The sequence below is a fragment of the Leptinotarsa decemlineata genome, unplaced genomic scaffold, assembly GCF_025532065.1.
Source record: "Leptinotarsa decemlineata unplaced genomic scaffold, Ldec_3_MD MMD2_P_RNA_scaffold_6, whole genome shotgun sequence".
Lineage (NCBI taxonomy): Eukaryota > Metazoa > Arthropoda > Insecta > Coleoptera > Chrysomelidae > Leptinotarsa > Leptinotarsa decemlineata.
This window is the reverse complement of record NW_027412533.1, coordinates 14,135,092-14,153,797: the sequence shown is the minus strand read 5'-3', so window position 1 is coordinate 14,153,797 and position 18,706 is coordinate 14,135,092. Positions and strand designations below refer to the sequence as shown.

General features: G+C 35.7%; 1 protein-coding gene across 1 annotated transcript in view; it reads left to right on the top strand.

Moving 5' to 3' along the window:
* The first annotated feature begins 11,117 nt into the window (after nucleotides 1-11,117).
* Nucleotides 11,118-18,706, top strand: part of Sox102F (transcription factor Sox102F) — a 615,532-nt gene continuing 607,943 nt past the window's right edge. The window contains exon 1 of the mRNA XM_074170029.1: nucleotides 11,118-11,379. The gene's annotated coding sequence lies outside the window, so the exon portion shown is untranslated. The remainder of the gene's footprint in view (nucleotides 11,380-18,706) is intronic.

Here is an 18,706-nt window from a genome sequence, read left to right as displayed (position 1 = left end):
CAAAAATTTTTCCGACTTACTTGATACTTATCGTTATATCATAAACAAAATCACACAAAACCTTTGTAAATTGTAGCCTATATGTTATTCTGATGTATAAGCTGTATTTATGTAAAGTTTCATCCAAATCCGTTCAGTCGTTTAGGCTTGAAAGACACAAACATATATACATACATTTATCGATGCTCACAAACTTTTACATTTATAATATTAGTATACACAGTACAGATGAATGAATTTAGGGAGATTCTTCGTAAATCTTTGACTTTTGAAGAAAAAATTATTCAAAATTCATTGACCTTTCGTATAAACCAAGATACACTGTTTTAAAAATCTGTTTTTCTGTTAATCAGCTGTCGCCCCCATACGAACGAGAACTCTCAGTTGAGAAACTTGTGATTAGATTAGATCGGACTTCCAAAGGTTGAACGTAAAATTAGTTTTCAAAACTCCTTGCTCCTTTCAACGAATGTTAGATAATCCTAAAAACAATATGCTGAGAAGTCAAAAGTCGGAAATATATGAAATTAGCTGTGAGGACTGTTGCAAAAAGTATATCGTTTAGACTAAGCGAGATTATTCAACTTATTTTTAAGAATGCGTAGTAGATATTTGTTTTTAGAAACCAGAAAAATCTAGTGTCGCTCTATATGCCTTGGAGAGTGGCCATATAATAAATGAAAACTGTCTGAAATTGTTGGAATCGATACATGACGCTGGATTTTTGAAGGCTTTCGAATGTCTGGAAATAGCAAGGTGTTGTAGAAAGGTCCATTGTTCATCCTGATATGAATCGCTCTTTTATTTAGCGAGAACTTTCACGATAAAATTTTCGACGAATTTCTACCTGAAGTCATTTTTGTGTGTCGAAAAGTGAAAGTGTACCCTGTGAGATATAAATAGAGACCAGTTGCAGAGTGAGCTATTGGGGTACTGAAGATGCCATTTTGGTGAGTGAAACACGCGTTGAGAAGAGTGTTGCAGTTCTGGTGGTCACAAATAGGTGTCAGTTCTAGCTTTCATTTCAGTATTCAATTGATGTCGGAAGGAGTAATCACACTATTACCACCTCCATAACTATACCACTGGATCAGTCGTAGGGACAACGTAGAAATAGAGATGTCCTACTGCAAAATGTCCTTGAATTCATCACCTCTGTTACATCGAATTCGGAATAATGGGTAGAAAACCTTCGCAAGGAGCAAACAACATCCACTTGAAGGGAAGGTCAATGCTCGAATGAAAGTGTTCATTAATAGTGAATGTCAGAATAAATAGGAAAATCTGAATATTTACGGTAATTTTCAGTTCTGGCATACTTAGTCTTTCATAAAGGGTAACACATGCTGGTGTTTTATCCCGGGTGTATATCCATTCGTCTTTGATATTAACACGACGTTTACCAGGAGGGATACTTGCCATATTCACATTATCTGCTTGGTAGATGAACATGAAACTGAAGTCATTCTTGTCGATGCTCGTCTATTATACATTGCCGTAGGCAGTAGTTGTGGCGTGGAGAGTCCTGATTATTCGACGGTATGCAAGTTTGGCGAGAAGCGTTCCATTACTGGTGGGGTAATTGGTTGGTGTGATGTATCACGCTCAACTGGAGGCACACTGATTATTATTCTAGGCGGTGTCTTTGATTTTGGAGGTGCACTGGCCATGGTTTTGGAATGATGGGTTTTCATGCAGCTGGGAGATACTGTGCATCATCTGTCTTATTCGGACTGCCGATCTTCTCAATTTCAATTGGTTACCCTATCATTCTGGTTCTTTAGTGTTGTTCAATTTCGATTTCCTTCCTCATCATTCTGGTGCTGTATACTCGCGAACTGTTCGCAGCTTCTGAAGTCAATGTTATGAACTGTATCAAGTTAGTGTTGTGTTCTTCTAACCTTTCTGTTTTTCGCCTTTTTGTTTGGCTGACGTATTCTCCGTTGCAATCTCCATATGCGATTTCATATATGCCTTGGTTTTCTAGGTTCTAGTTTCATCATCATCGTTGGTTTATATTTCGTTTTTACGTAGTGTCGTTTTAGAATCCCTACAATTTTTTCTGTAAATCCTCTGGTGTGTCAAAATGGCTTTGGTTTTTTCGTGTTTGTTCCTATCTGGTCGCCAAAACGTCGTGATGATGTCAAAATTGAACGGATTTATACCCGGGATATAAAAGATAATTTGGAGTAAGAGGTAAACCACGTCTTGTGATTCCAATTACTTGACATTTCAGCTTCAAATTTGAAGCTGCTTTCAAGAAGGTATAACTAAATACTACGTTGAGGTCTCAATATGCCCACTCCTCTGGAGTCTCAATCTGCCTACTCCCTAGGTCTAGTCATTGGTTACTGCAAGGTTCTCAATCTGCCCAATCCCAAGTGTCGACTGTGGGTCCACAGGTTCTGGTCTCGTATTCTGAACGAGTTGAGGGGTGGACCGATGATTGGAGCAAGAGTGGTATTAGTAATGAGAACGAGGGTATGACTTGCAGAAGCGAGGTCGCAATATTGTGGGATGTAAGGCGTGACAGTAATGATATCCATGAATGAGATAATATTTGTGAATCATTTCGTTTGTTGAGGAAGTTGAAATGTTTTTCAATCTGAATAGCTTCTTGGAAAAACTTAGCCTGGAGAGTGTTCTCGGTGACAATGGTTTCGGTGGTGTCGAGCTTATTGTGTGGCCTGCTTCACGATGATGTTTGAAGAGAGATGAGGCTGGATCTGATTTACGGACAGCAATGTTATGTTCATAGACTCTGTAGAAGACTCTTCTGTTGGTCTAGCTGATGTTAGTCCTGGAGCAGGTGGTACATATATGGGTCCTTTTTTGCTTTTCAGACCGCGAATATCAGTGCTTGTTTTTGAAATGTTCGTCAAAAACTAGAATTGATTGATATAAATTAATTTGCAATGTGAAGTTTCTTTCATCAGTTTTCATCATCAACTTTATTTTTCCAACACAAACCTCTGGTTTTTATCATCGATTATTGTAGCCAGTGTACGAGTCATAACAAATCCAGCTATGAATTACAATACATATGTTTCCCGACTTTTTTTTTCATCATCACTGTATGGTCATAAAATTCCCGGTCAGAGCTATCTCAAAAAAGTAGGGACCAACATTTTTTGGGTATGGCAACTCAAAGCTATGCAAAAACTCGAAATATCGGAAGAGTAACAAACAGTAACAGAGTAACAAACAGAAAAAACCAATGCCAAAATACTCCTAACCATCTACGTCGTACACAATATCTCATTGAATGTTCAAATGCCGTCCATCGTTCCTCGAACAAATATTGGCGCTAGCAATAGATTTTCGTGTGAACTTTTTAGCATTTGTGGGGTTATATTTATGCAAGCCCCTCTTATCGTTTCTCTCAAATTGCAATTTTTAAAAAAACGTATGGAGTTGATGTATCTTTGAGTTCTAAAATATTGTTTTCTACCTTTTAGAGACTACACAAATATTGATATTTTTTTGTAGACAAACATCGGGTATCACATGTATTGTAATAGAAGGCTGAATTTGTTATTGTAGTGCCTACAAAAATCGATGAAAAAAACTAGCGACCTGTATTTAAAAAAAAATGAGTTGATGGAATTTAATAAACAAGTCACATTGGTTCATATCAGACTTCAACATTATAAAACAGTATTAAAAATTCCCCTCCTTTTTTTATATCATTCGAAATGGAGACTCTGAGCCGAAAACAAAAATTCGATAATCCTAGTTTTTGGCGAATATTTCAAAAACAACCATTGCTATTCTTGATCTTCTTTCCGAAAGAAAAACTTTTGTCGCATTTAACTGACCTTGTCGGTCCTAGATGAATTCATGTTTTTGGAAAGTAATTTTTCAACAGAACATTATTTCCCTCTGAACATGAAACCTGGCAGTTTCTCAATCTCATCGGAAATTTTAATGATTGCAGGTAGAAATAAGAGAGATCAAATAATTCAAAACATTTATTTTGTCGCCCGCTTTCAAGACTGAAATGATCTCAATTTGGACTGTGTCAAGAGAACAACATCTCAGTAAAACCCTTGCGCTTTTTCATCAACAAACCCTTGACTCGATTGAAGTCAATAACGTACACCAATAACTCCATTAACTCGACATAATCAAGTCACTTATTGTGTTGCAACGAACGAAGCGGTTTCGTCTTCCCATTCCCCAGTTTCGAACCTTTGTCCATTATTCTCTGGATAATTTAGTTTCGAAAGTTAAGGGACATCTAACGTTTTCGTCGTATACGCGATCTCGAGACAATAGAGCAATCAATAGGCTAATGAGAGGACACTATATCTAATTATCGATGCGGTCAACTCTACGGGACCCTTGCTTTGGGGTGAAGACAGCACCATTAATGTAGGAGGTGGCGCGGAGTCACAGGGGGTTGATGCCTGGCCGGATTCCTGTTTGCTGTCGAGGTGTTTTACGGTATCGATTGATTCTACGGTTATGTTCATTGAGTGACATACTTAGGGGAAACATAAAATTCTGAATAGTTTCGTTACTATTCGTATCGAATTTTGTCCTGTTAGATATATATTTCTTGAAGTCTCATGAAAATATCAAGAACTTTTTTACCTGCATTATATAGTGGAAATTGTTATACAGTGTGAAACAGATAAATTAAAAGAATTATTTATTTCAAGCATTATTGATTTTCATGAAAAAATCATAAATAGTGGTCAAAAGACCTTTCTAAAGAACGAAAAACATCTGTTAAATGTTTGGAGATAATTCAAAGTTCAGCATAGTATTAGCCTGGAAAAGTGTTTTTTTTTTCGACAGGTATTCACCAGAACCTTTGGTGTAGGTTCTTTGGGAGGGATATATGTTTCGAAATTTCGTTTCAAAATATTCATTTTATTTCCAAAGTAGTTGAATAGAACGCCTCTGCAATAATTTACCTTGAAAGATATTTGAAGATTCCAAAAATGTTGAATATATCACCTATATGAAAAACTCATGAAATTAAAAAAAAAACAACGAAAAAAATCGAAATCAAATACGAGGTACCCGCAAAGTCGTAGGTTAACATGAGATGCAATGGTGAGGTATTTTCACCTGAATTTGATCATTTCATATGCATCTCTCCGGAATATATCTGACTCTCACCCCGGAATATGTGTTTTTGGAGTTGCTTCTTAAATTTTTCTGCAAATGGCGCAGTGGTACATCCTACTGAATCAACTGCAGAGAGACTTTATAATCAGTAGGAGTTGATTTTGTTTCTTCTGTTCATTCCATCTGAAATGACAATCCCGGTACTGACGAGGAGCTTATACTTCGAAACCGATCTATCGATGGTCGTCCCGACCGAGTGAAATTAATTTCAGCTCTTCATATATAGAAAGTTACTGGCGACGAATCTTCCAAATGGAATACGTTGCACAGGTGTCTAATGCTTTTACTTCATCTTTCTGCACGGCAACAGCTGGGTTATTCGTTGTTTTCCCAGCCGGTATCTGCTGCACGTACCTACAAAGTCGTAGGTTCACATGAGATGCAAAGTTGAGGTGTTTTCACCTAAATCTGATACGTGATAAGATTGTTAGCATCTAGGGAAATTGAACTAATTATACAGATGGGCCATGATAACGGTTTCAAAACAGATACAATCTAGAAGTTTGTCAGAAAACAAAGCTGTAAATTCACTTACAGATTAATATACCTCGAGATCAAACAAACAGAAATCAAGAAATGAGTAATTCTAACATATTGTGGTAAAAAATTACGAGTTTCTTCAGAAAAAAACAATGTGGAAGTGGCATTCAGACCAATTGCCAAGTTATCTGATTTCCTTTTCAATGCCAAAGATAAAGTGGACAAGTTGGCGAAATCTGGAGTTTAGAAGCTTAAGTTTCTGGAGTGTAATAGTGTTTATGTGGGACAATGTGGTCAAAATTCCCAAAAACGGTATACTGAACATGAAAGGTCCTCCAGACTAGGTAAAAATGATTCGACGTTTTCAAACTATTTCTTGGCATGCAACCACAAGTTCCCGAATGTAAACAATACGGAAATTTTGCACTATGCAAGGAAGGATTGCAAACTCAATTATTTGGAATTCTTGGAAATTCATAAGTATAAACATTGCCGGTGCAATCTATTAGATGATCAAATCGATCTTTTTTCAAATTAGCGTATCCATATTGTCACAAGGAAACAAAATAAAAAAAATACAGGTACTCAATTGAGCTAAGTACCTCTATTATTACCTACAGTGATGTTATATAAGGGCTAATGTGATCTATCACTTTCAGTTTGATGTATAAGTTTGAAAGTGTTCTTATAGGACGAAACTGCAGTAACATTAGTTACAAATGAAAGTGGTAAAAAACATAGGAAGTTTCATTTCTTTTGCTCCATTGAGGTGAAAATATTTTCAATAGGTGTGCATAGTGTTACAAATAGCACTTATGCCCAGTTTTGCATTATTCCTCACCCCTTTTGATTATTTTGAGTTCTAGTTGAATTTAGAGTTCCTTATATTCAATATTCTGTAAATAGTATCGACAATTGACAAATTTGCTACACGTCAAAAAGAACATTAGACCGTAAGTTGTTTTCTGAAATATCTAATCACCTATAGATCTCAGCCACTCTTGGCAGCGTCCATTCAACTGTTTGAACATTTTCCAATAAAGAGGTATTCCGTTCAAGAAGTTCTAAGGAACAAATTTCAATTGCGAAGTAACATATATAGAAAAAACACAAAATACAAACACAAACTTTCAACTTCTGATAATAAATTGTCGATTGTAAATCATCAATTGTTGAATTGACTCCGGTATTATTGGATTTGTTAACAGCAACATACAGGTGAATCAAAATTTCAAATTCAAAATTCAGTGGAAGCATGCATTTGTTTCAGTGGATTAGTGCAACAGCAGTCATTTCATAGCGTCATCGATAACGTTCAACTGATTTTATTTCATATAAATTTCAATTTATTTCTTTACATAGAGATATGAATATATCAATATTGAAATATCCTAGTTCTATGTAAAGGACAATTCATTCAGTTGTCTCTTTGTTAGTCTTCCCACAATTGATTTCCATCACAAGTTTTTCAATTTTCAATTAATGAAAGATGTAAGAATGTTTTTTAAATGACAACGAACAAAGTAGACAATATATGTGATTTAAATTCATATTCCGTTAACCAGCTTCTTATGCGAACTAAGGATTAACGAGGCCTTACTCTCTAACATGTTATTTCTAGTGCGAGAAGTAACTTTGCTTCAGTCAACCAGATAACAAGAATAAATTCAGTCATCGTTTGATTCAGGTAGACTGCTTCCGACTTTTCAAAGTTTTCATTCCACGGTAACCTATAAACCCGCCAGATGGACCACAATTAACTGCCATCATGCATGCCAATCCCATGAATCCTCAATAACCCACGTAAACTAACCTCTCCATCGTATCTTCAAGGAGTGCACGACAGAGTGCACTGCGCCGATTCGAGATAGCGTGGACACGCACCGCATGATTGACTCCACAATGGATTTGAGGCCTCATCAGCCCCCGTGGAAGGTGAACAATGGGCCGACGAAGTCATTACGCCACTCCAAACTTTCGATAAGACTGATGGAGAGCTGACGAGCTGAAGAATCACCCAGGCGGACGGCCAATTGAGAGAAGGATGTACGGCTGACGATCGATGAATTTACGATCAACCGAATTTGTGTTGTTCACAACGGCTTCTCACTGTTCATGATTTTCTTTGAATTTGAGGTCTGAACTTCGATAATTGATTAAGACTCAATAAGTTTGTTTTCCGTTTTCATTTATTGTGACTGTTGATAAAAAGACTTGAATCCTTTTCCATTTATTATCTAGGGTAAATATTATATGGTCCATTTTTTTTTCATTTCTTCTGTACATTTTCTTGAAAAATCGTGGAACGTGCCAAGTGTAACATTCACTACAACGAAGTGAGAGAGTATGATTTAAGTATCAAGTTTCTTGGTGAATTCAACGTGTAAAGTCGAGTCGTCAAGAGTATAGATTTCGCTGCTTTCGACATTATTCTTGAACCAGTTAAAACGTACTCACAAAAATTATTATCAATATCAAACTGTGGCTAATAGTTTGAAGTCTTTGAATATTCAATCGAAAGAGATACTTTCTTCTCAATAATCTAGCCACTAGCAGAAAACCCATTCAGACGTTCAGTCTTCACAAAGTGAGTTTGTCTGAAAAGTGGATAAAACAAATTTCTTATTCCAGTCTATTTTTATGAATTCCATGCATGAAAAAATACCCATAGGTATCCTGTGGTTAATTATAATGGACAACTCGGACATTACTATAAAATACATTTTCCTGCTGATCAACAAAGTGATCAAGAGAATTGAAACAATCGAGAGAACAACAAAATAATTTTTGAAAGTCACCCAAGTTGAGAATGTCATGATGACAGTTCAAAATCTAGTGGAAAAAAAATCAAATTTGACATGCCAATTGAGAGAAATTGAAAGAAACAGCATGGGAGACGTGCATGAAAATAGTAGAAAATGCATCACAGAACCTGCCTACCCATGTCTAACATTTTGAAATGTTTTTGGGATGATGCTGTTGCAGTTACGGTACTTTTAACGCAACATATTGTTGGAAAACAACAGAATTTTCAAATTTATCTCGATTGTTTGTCACAATTTTCTAGATCCGTGAGTAAATGAAGTTTTGATGAATTCGATAAATATGATCACCAATCATATTTCACTCTAGATATCTGAGGCCATTTATTTTCTCAAAAAATATGGGGGTTATATCTGACCACTCATATTTTGACGTTTGATATTTCCGTATGATTGAAAAGGCATTGTCACTAAAACAAAAAAATTTCATTCAGTTCCGATGCGCAATGAAACGTTCGGACAATAACTCACAAAACTGCATTCTTCTGTCAGGGTCATCTTATCTAATTCATGTAATACCTTTAGGTCTTAGGGGTTTTCTGAGGTATTTCTTGATGGTGATTGTTGAAACATCATTCTCACGAATAACTGTTCGTATGCTGCAGGTGATTGGTCCCTACAGACCCAACTATTTCTATCTATATCTCGTCTGAGATAGATTTTTTCCAGATTCTTCAGCCCCAGCTACACTTTCAGTTGTTTTAAATTTTTAAACCAGTTTTCTAAGATATTTTCGGTAGATTGTATTAGCAGAAAATCTTGTATTGGACGTTTTTTCTGGATAAATATTGACACTCGTGAAACTAACACAATACTCTCTATTGGTGTGAGTTCTTATCTACACAGTCGGTAGCCGGGCGGTTCGACGTGGATGCTTTTCTCACTCAGTCAATCGGCCGATGTGTGAGTCGATGGTTCAAGCCACAGGCTGAACGCTCGATTTTTACTTGCCATCGTCCAACCCGTGTTAGGAATCACACGTTAAGTGGTAAGACCTCGTTAGTGCTTAGCTGGCACAAGTTTAGACTTCTGAGGGTTGTCGTTGGTAGGTGTGCGATAACTGGTTAACAGAAAAAACATACTTTGAACATACTCTGGTGTAGTATTGAATATTAATTACCAACACCCAACCGTTATTTTAACACCTCGACACGTGTTTCGATCACCAATTGATCATCTTCAAGAGGAAGATCAAACACATGTCGTGTTAAAATAACGGTTTGCTGTTGAGAAAAAACTCCAGTAATAATACTCAGTCGATCACAAAAAACCTAAATTGGATTGAAAACAGAAATGAGCGTTTCAGTCGAATGCTTCGGTTCAATTTCATCCTAGATACGATTTAATTGCTTGAACAATTTGTTTTAATCTCACACATTACAAACTTTGTGTAACCTGTGTTAACTAACTTTGGAGCTGTTTCAATTCTCTTCCGGGTGCCAAGTTACGAATTATTATTTTTTCTAGTCTTCAATTCATACACCAATAACTCTGCAACCGGTTATCCAAATTCAAAACAGTAACCTTACTGGAATATCTTTCGATCGAAAGGTCACAAAATTCCCCTTTTCTTCAAGAAAAAATTTCATAGCGCCCTCTCTGCGACGAGTGATGTCACACCATTGACTTTTTCATCAGAAAGTACAATTATTCTTTCGCATAAAAATTTTGCTTGACTTTGAAATCTCATATGGAAATTAATTGTCTCCTTCCTTTCTTTGGGAGATTCCCACATTTTTTTTAATGAAGATGGCAAAGTAGAAAGCCAAAACCTTTCTTTCTCAAAAATTATTCTCTACTTAAATTATATCTCTTTCGATTGAAACAAGATTCCTATGTCTCTGATCGAATCAACTGAGCGAATGGATGTTATCACGTACAGTCATCGATGAAATGAGTAGATTCGACTCATTCATGACATTCATTTTTAGGAGGACTATGCCATCGAAAAAATAGGGGGGTAGTTGCTGACCGCATGGGGGAGAAGTTTCGAATATGATAATCATATCAGAATAAGTCCCGCTAGATAAGAAAATTCACGTGTTTGTTGAAACGCTCTATATATATAATATATAAGATAGCATCTATAGCATCTATCTGATTCCGTAAAAAATGTTCGGAGAACAAACTCAGTACAGAAAGTGTTTTTGTATACTTTTCAAAAGTGAAACAGAAATTGAAAAAATCTCTTTTCGAAATCACTTGTCCGCTCAGATAGTTGTGGGTTTTTCAATTAGTCTGGGGTCTAATCTTGCCCCCTCGCAAAAAATTAAACTTTTTTGTGTTTTTGCAAAAAGTTCCTTTTCCTGTAGATCTTCTTTGCGTACGTTTCCCATGGTCCTCTCTGTATTCAAATCATAAGAAAGAGCACGACTCAATAGAATTGAGAAATCTAAACTAATGAACAACTTCATCGAATCAAGCCACTCGCGAGTCAAACTCATCAGCGACGCGACGGCCACACTGTATTTCCCAATTGAAACAAACAATCGATCAAACAATAGGGATGCAATAGAAAAGCGATTGGAAAGCATCGCCGACGAACTCCGCTGGACCACCGAGACCTGCCAGACGGCCTCAACTACCTGGGTATGCTTATGTGGTATCCCCACCGGCTGAGTCTTACCTTCATGTGTGTATGATCAGTGTAAGAAGCGAGTTCTTCGGAATAGCACGCGATACATCCTATTTAATTTATGAATGGACCTTTCTGATACCCGCAGGGAGCTGTTCGGCCCTTGACCTTCTTCTCGTCAGGTGATTGTGAGTGTGACTTTTTGACTGAGAGTATGTGAGGTTAGGTTTTTTCTTCTAACTGATTTCTTTGAATCTGTGATGAGGACATAAAACTGTTTTGTGTGACTGGCTAGACGTTGCAGTGAGTTTTTGTGCTTCAGCTTCCCATTTTCTGTTCCTATTCTCTTCGATTTCCCTAGAGGTAAGTCGAAAACAAGTCTTAATCGTTATTTTCTTTGTTGACAACCTCCCGAAGTGTCTTCTTTCGAATCACGTGGTCTCTGAAATGCAGGTGATAAGCATGACGTAATGTTAACAGGTGATTTTGAATATAAATTTTTCTGAAGACTTGTTTACCAATACGTTACTCATCGATAGAAATTGTTTATCTATCACATATTTCGATCGAATAACAAAATGTACCTAACACAATACTTTTCAATATATGTTACTAGTTTACTAGTAATGTGAAGATTTTTTAACTTTTGTATACGCGAAACAACAGAAACTCAACAACAATTTCTCAAGAAAGAAGATCTGATGCAACTCAATGTTGGAGGGATATATTTATGGATAGCAAACATTTAATAACTCATCATTGGTGACGGTGTCAATTGTTTAGGAAAAAAATGGATGAGAGAATCTTCCAAAGAAAGGAAGGATTAATCAATTTGAAAATAAGTAACTCTATACATGGATGTGTAGATCATGCAAAGAAGTAACTTTCAGACACAAACTGAAAGAAAGTCCTCCTGAAACAGCTACTTTCATATAAACATTGAATTACACGAAAGAAAAAATTCTTTCCTTTTTAATTGTTCAATTATGGATTTCGAATAAGTGTAGTCTTCTTTTGCTACATGTATTGGCCCTCTTGTGAATTGATTAGTATAAATTCCATTTATTATTTTCCATTCTTTCTTCGGATACTTTTTATGATTATGAAATTTGAATATGAAGATAAATTAGAACTTCATTCTGAAAGTTTTCTGATAATAAAATGATTATTCATTTCATTGAACCAATCCTATAATTTCAATAAGAATTTTTTTGAGCATTGAATATTCTGAGGAAAGAATAAAAGTAATAGAATAAATACATTAATAGCAACTATTCACAAAATGGAATCAAAACGTATATTATTGACATGGAACATGATTATATATGAAAAAGTATAAAAAAATTCATTTACCGATGTGGAAAACTCCTCATCAGTGCCACTATCGAAAGTTATCTAAAACGATGCTGATGATGAGTTGAAGAGAGGTGATTTAAAAAATCCGTTTTAAAATCTGTCTTTCCGTTAACCAGCTATCGCACCCCTACGAAAGACAACCCTCAGAAGTTGAAACTTGCGCGAGCTAAGGATTAAAGAGGTCTTACCTTTTAACATGTGATTCCTAACACGGGTTGGACGATAGCAAGTGAAAATCGATCGTTCAGACTGGGTCTTGAACCACTGACCAACACAGCAGTCAATTCGAGTGAGTGAACAAAGCACTCACGTCGAACCGCCTGGCTACCGACCGATAACTCGTAACTTCGAGTGGTACACTTAGAAATTGAAAATTTTTCACGTTCGTGAAAATTAAGGTAAATTTTTGTTTTAGATCTCGTGTTGCATTCCTGTGAATGGTATCTGTTTCAATTCCATTACGAATGTATGCAGTACTAACTGAATGAGAAGTCTGATTGAATGTTCTTATAATTCAAAGTAGTACTTTTGGGAAATTTTTTTCGGGTTTCATCTGAAAGAAACATGTGCATCAATTATATATTAGTTATATCATATATATCAATTATATATGGAGTGTTCTTTTGGTGTATTTAACTACTTCCTTTCTTGGGAAGTTTCCACTTTCCGTGTACTTGATCGGGAAGTAGAAAGCCGGTTTTTTCCTATTAACTAACGTTTCTGAAAAATATTTTCTATCCATTCGAGAGAACTACTATTATTTCTAGACTACTCGATGAGAAGAGACGAGAATTCGAAATTATCTATTTGTTAGCATTCATCAATCATTTTTCCATGTACATGTAGTATACGGTATTATAATCACTTCACAACAACATTGGAAAATGAAAGGCGAAGTTCAGTATTCATAAGAAATGGTCTCTAGGAAAAAGGTTTGGAGGAAAGAAAGAAAATATAGAAAGAATAGATGAAGTTAGGTGAAATAAAGTTATCAAATTTCAATGATCAAGGGAAGATATGTGCTATCTGGTTTTTCAAGTTCATATGATCTCACACTGTCAAGGACTTTCTAATAATTTGTTGATGGAACTTTCTTCATTGAAATTTTGAGTTTTGAAATGTTCTCACATTTTACATTTTTTGAAAAATCATAAGTTTTACAAATTTTCTACCTGAAAAATATCTTAAAAATTTCTGTGTTGAATCTTGATAGGGTCAGATCGTTTTTGAACTTTAATATCATAGATATCTTGTTATTCCGTGTTAGGAATCACACGTTAAAAGGTAAGACTTCGTTAGTCCTTAGCTCGCACAAGTTTCTCAACTTCTGAGAGTTGTCGTTCGTATGTGGGCGACAGCTGATTAACGAAAAAACAGATTTTAAAACAGATCTGTTCCTACCGTATTTTATTTTCTTGCGCAGATATGGTATTTTCCCAAAACTATTATTCTATGTACTGAGAGTATACTAGTATGCAGTATTCAGTTGAATATGAACCATATATAGCATTGGTCTGCTTTTTGTCCGCTTCTATGTGTATGATTCAAACTGTAAGTGAATACTCATTCAATTCAATCGAAATGAGCGCCATTTAAATCAGTGCACTTTTTACAACATGACACAAGTCGATTGATTCCGTCAGGATGAAAATGTATGCTCGGAATTCGATAAAGTCAACGAAGCCCGTTTTCACCTGATCCTGGTTTCCAGCTGAAAACTGTTCCGAAAAATTCTGGGTTGAATTCTTATGGGATCGGATATATGTACGTTATTTCATTTTCCTGGGGAGATATGATGTTTTGCCTGAATTATTATTCTCCCATTTCATTCTGCCGATACGGTTGAGCTCCATTTTCGATTGTTGACGTGGATGTTGATATCGAACGTTTTGCTGAAAAGTCGAGCTGAGGATATTTTGGGTTAGGATGACAATGATGTCAATCGATTCATCTCATTGGAAACCCTAAGGAAATACGTTAGGAGTTTGCGGACCAAGAAAGCACAAAGACTGGATACAAAGTCAAGAGAAGTATGGAAGGACTCCTAGAGAACCAAATCCTTTTTATGTTGAGACTTAGTTACTTCCCCAAACAAGTGACTTCATCGGTCAATGATTCTCAGTTCAGTAAATGGATATTTCGATAGAAAACGATCGAATTTTTCAAGACTGCCTGAAAAGCAGACCGCCCAAAATATAATTTCTGGTATTCTGCAAGATGCAGAATACCATAATAAGAATAATCTGAAATTTGATGATAGAATCACACCGAATTGAAGATGATGTGAAAGAATAAATGAAATGTTATGATGCCACTGATGAATTGAAAATACAAGCTGAACTTGGAAGATAATAAAGTAACTTCATGAATTATTGGCATTTGACCTGTCATCATGTACGCTTCAATTATCTGCTAACAAATAATACAATTAATGATCTTGTTTGAAGAGAATCAAAAAAATTCTCAGATTCATGAAACTCATAGAATCATACAACTGACGTCTATCAAGTGATCTTCTGAACGTTAGTTTTGGTTATTGGCGTGAAGTTATCCACAGATTTCTGGCCACACATGCTGACGTAGAGGAAAATAAAAATCTGTGGTTGGGATACGAAATTATTAGCACCCGCACTGATATCTGTGGCTGGAAATACCTATCTCTATAGGTTGAACGAGGAATTATTAAGACTATTTGGTGTATAACTTTTTTCTGGAATCTTGAGTAGATTGACGCGTTGATAACCGTTTTCTCATTAACAATACAGATTTGGGGAAGAATAATATTGGAAATATCAGACTTACTTTCCAATACCCCATGTAGAAATGATACCCAATGATGTGCGTTCATCAAAATCACACAACTTCCATAGTTTCTTGGGTAGATCAACATAATGAAAACCGTTTTCTCGTCACCCATACAGATTTCGAGAGTAAAATTGTTGGGATGATCAAACTAACTTTTTAAACCCATTGTAGAAATGGAACCAGATGACGTAGGTACGTTCATAAAAATCGAACAAGTCTTATGGAATCTCGGGTGTAATGATAATAGTTATCTTGTCACCCTTACAGATTTCCGAAAAAAAAGTTGAAACAATCAGACTCACTTTTTAAAACAGCTTGTAGATTTGGAACCAGATTATGTGCGTTCATGAAAATCACACAACTCTTATTGAATTTCAGGTAGATCAACAAAGTGAAAACCGTTTTCTTGTCACCCATACAGATTTCCAAAAAAAATTGTTGCAACAATCAGACTAACTTTTTAAAACCCCTTGAAGAATTGAAACCATATGATGTGGGTGCATGAACATCGAAAAAGTCTTATGGAAACAATCAGACTCATTTTTTGAGATTCCTTGTAGAATTGGAACCAGGAGATGTGCGTTCATGAAAATTACACATTTCTTATAGAATCTTGGGTAGATCAATATAGTGAAAACCGTTTTCTTATCACCCATACAGATTTCGGAAAAAAATTGTTGCAACAATCAGAATGACTTTTTGAAACCCCTTGTAGAACTGGAACCAGATGATGAGCATGCACAAAAATCGAAAAAGTCTTATGGAATCTCGGGTAGATTGACGTGGTGATAACAGTTATCTTGTCACCCTTACAGAATTCCGGGAAAAAATGTTGTAACAATCAGACTCACTTTTTAAACACCTTGTAGAATTGGAACCAGGAGATGTGCGTTCATGAAAATCACACAACTCTTATTGAATCTTGGGTAGATCAACGTAATGCGAACTGTTATGTTGTCACCAATACAAATTCCTGGAAAAAATTATTGAAAATTTCAGATTTATACTCTCCAATACCCCTCGTAGAATTCAAACCCGATGATTCGCGTTCATCAGAATCTCACAACTTCTCAAGTAGATCACTGTTGTTGAATTCGTTTTCTTTCTTTCATCCATAAAGGTTTCGAAAAAATTATTTTTTAAAATGTGATACGAATGAGTGAGAATATTGCTTTTCTTCAAGTTTGAACATATTGTGGCAAATTGAAGAATTAACTGTCTCAAACAAATTCATTTCCAACAATATTTCACTGATGACAAACTAATTTATTTACAACACTTAGCAACTAACGCTTAATTTATTTCCACTATTTAAATTTCTTGTTTACCCGCACGATTCACTTTCTGAACTGCCCTCTTGGGTCGGGAAACCGGGCTTATATAATGTAACGGTTTGATTTCATGTGTTTGTTACATGATTCAGCCCGCATACTTGTCAGGGGCTGCTTCAGATTCGTTACAGTGTTCTCGAAATCTGTTATTTGTATATTGAAAATTTCATAAAGTGAATTGGGGTTAGGAATCATCCGGTTCCAATTCTACAAGGAATTGCAAAAAAAGAGTCTGATTGTTTCAACATTTTTTTTTAGAAATCTGTTTGAGTAGTAAGAAAACTGTTATCGCTACATCAATCTATTCAATATTCCTTAAGACTTGTTCCATTTTTAATGTACGCACATCATCTGGTTCCAATTCTACAAGGGATTTTAAAAAGTTAGTCTGATCGTTTAAACAATTTTATTCTCGAAATCTGTATGGGTGACAAGAAAACGGTTTTCACTATATTGATCTTCCCAAGATTCTATAACAGTTTTGTGATTTTTATGTACGCACATCATCTGGTTCCAATTCTACAATGGGTTTCAAAAAGTTTGTCTGATTGTTGCAACAGTTTTTTATGGAAATCTGTATGGGTGACAAGATAACGATTTTCACTATGTTGATCTACCCAAGATTCTATTAGAGTTTTGTGATTTTCATGAACGCACATCATCTGGTTCCAATTCTACAAGGTGTTTTAAAAAGTGAGTCTGATTTTTACAACATTTTTTTTCCTGGACATCTGTATGGGTGACAAGATAACTGTTATCACTTCGTTAATCTACACGAGATTCCATAAGACTTGTTCGATTTTTATGCACGCACAACATATGGTTCTAATTCTACAAGGGGTTTAAAAAAGTAAGTCCGATCGTTTAAACAATTTTATTATCGAAATCTGTATGGGTGATAAGAGAACAGTTTTCACTATGTTGATCTACCCAAGATTCTATAAGATTTGTGTGATTTCCATGAACACACATCATCTGGTTCCAGTTCTACAAGGAATCTCAATAAATGAATCTGATTGTTTCAATAATTTTCTTTTTTGAAATCTGTTTAGATGACAAGAAAACTGTTATCGCCAAGTTAATTCACTCAAGAAACTATGGAAGTTATGTGATTCTCATGAACGCACATCATCGGCTGTCATTTCTACATTGAGTATTGGAAAGGAAGTCTGATATTTCCAAGATTATTCTTTCCTAAATCTGTATTGTTGATGAGAAAACGGTTATCAACGCGTCAATCTACTGAAGATTCTATAAAAAGTTATACACCAAATAGTCCTAATAATTTCACGTTCAACCTATAGTGAATAGGTATTTCCAGCCACAGATATTAGTACGGGTGCTTATAATTTCATATCCCAACCACAGATTTTTATTTTCCTCTACGTCAGCATGAGTGGCCAGAAATCTGTGGATAACTTCTCGCCAATGTGTTGGTTATAGATCATACTGACTCCCCTAGTTGAAAATAATAATCACTAAACAATACGGAATCTCCACTTACTGCTCAGGTATGTTGGGTGAATAATGATTTCTTCCAGTTGAATCCAGTGGGAAGGTTCCTTGCATCGTTTCCTTCAGAATTGAGAATCATCTGTCAGTCTGACGCAAAGCATGCTCTGAAAATCACTGTGCATCAAGTTTTCATCCTAGATTCTAGGTATATTGGTACTAACCACACTTCAGTGTTTGTTAAAAAATACGAACACTACCTCCTTGGGCTACACCAGAAGAAAAGATGTAATGAATCATCCAATGTCAGAATCATTTCAAATCGGTTAGTGAACGAACAACTGTGCAATTTCGTTTCAAGAAATTCGTTAATCGTCTGCTTCAAAATACCGTCAACCATTTCCAACGCGAAACCATATAATCATGTAGTCACCTGACATTGCCTCCAGTGCACGTTCAAATTATGATAATAGCAGAATACACACATGCGTGCACTTTTTCCGTAGCTTTGTTTTCGAAATTTTTTGTTTTAAAATACCAATTATAAGTAACCTATACTCATGCTCGATGTTTCGGTAAGAACAACCGATAGTGAGTGATTATATAGTCCATTCTGAGTTTTTATACACGGGATATACTACGGAAAGTATAATTAAAATGATGATGTGGAATAGCGCAGAACCAGTGATTGTTATCAATGAGTTTTTGTTTAGAACTCACACATTCTTGATTTTTTGTAATACTTC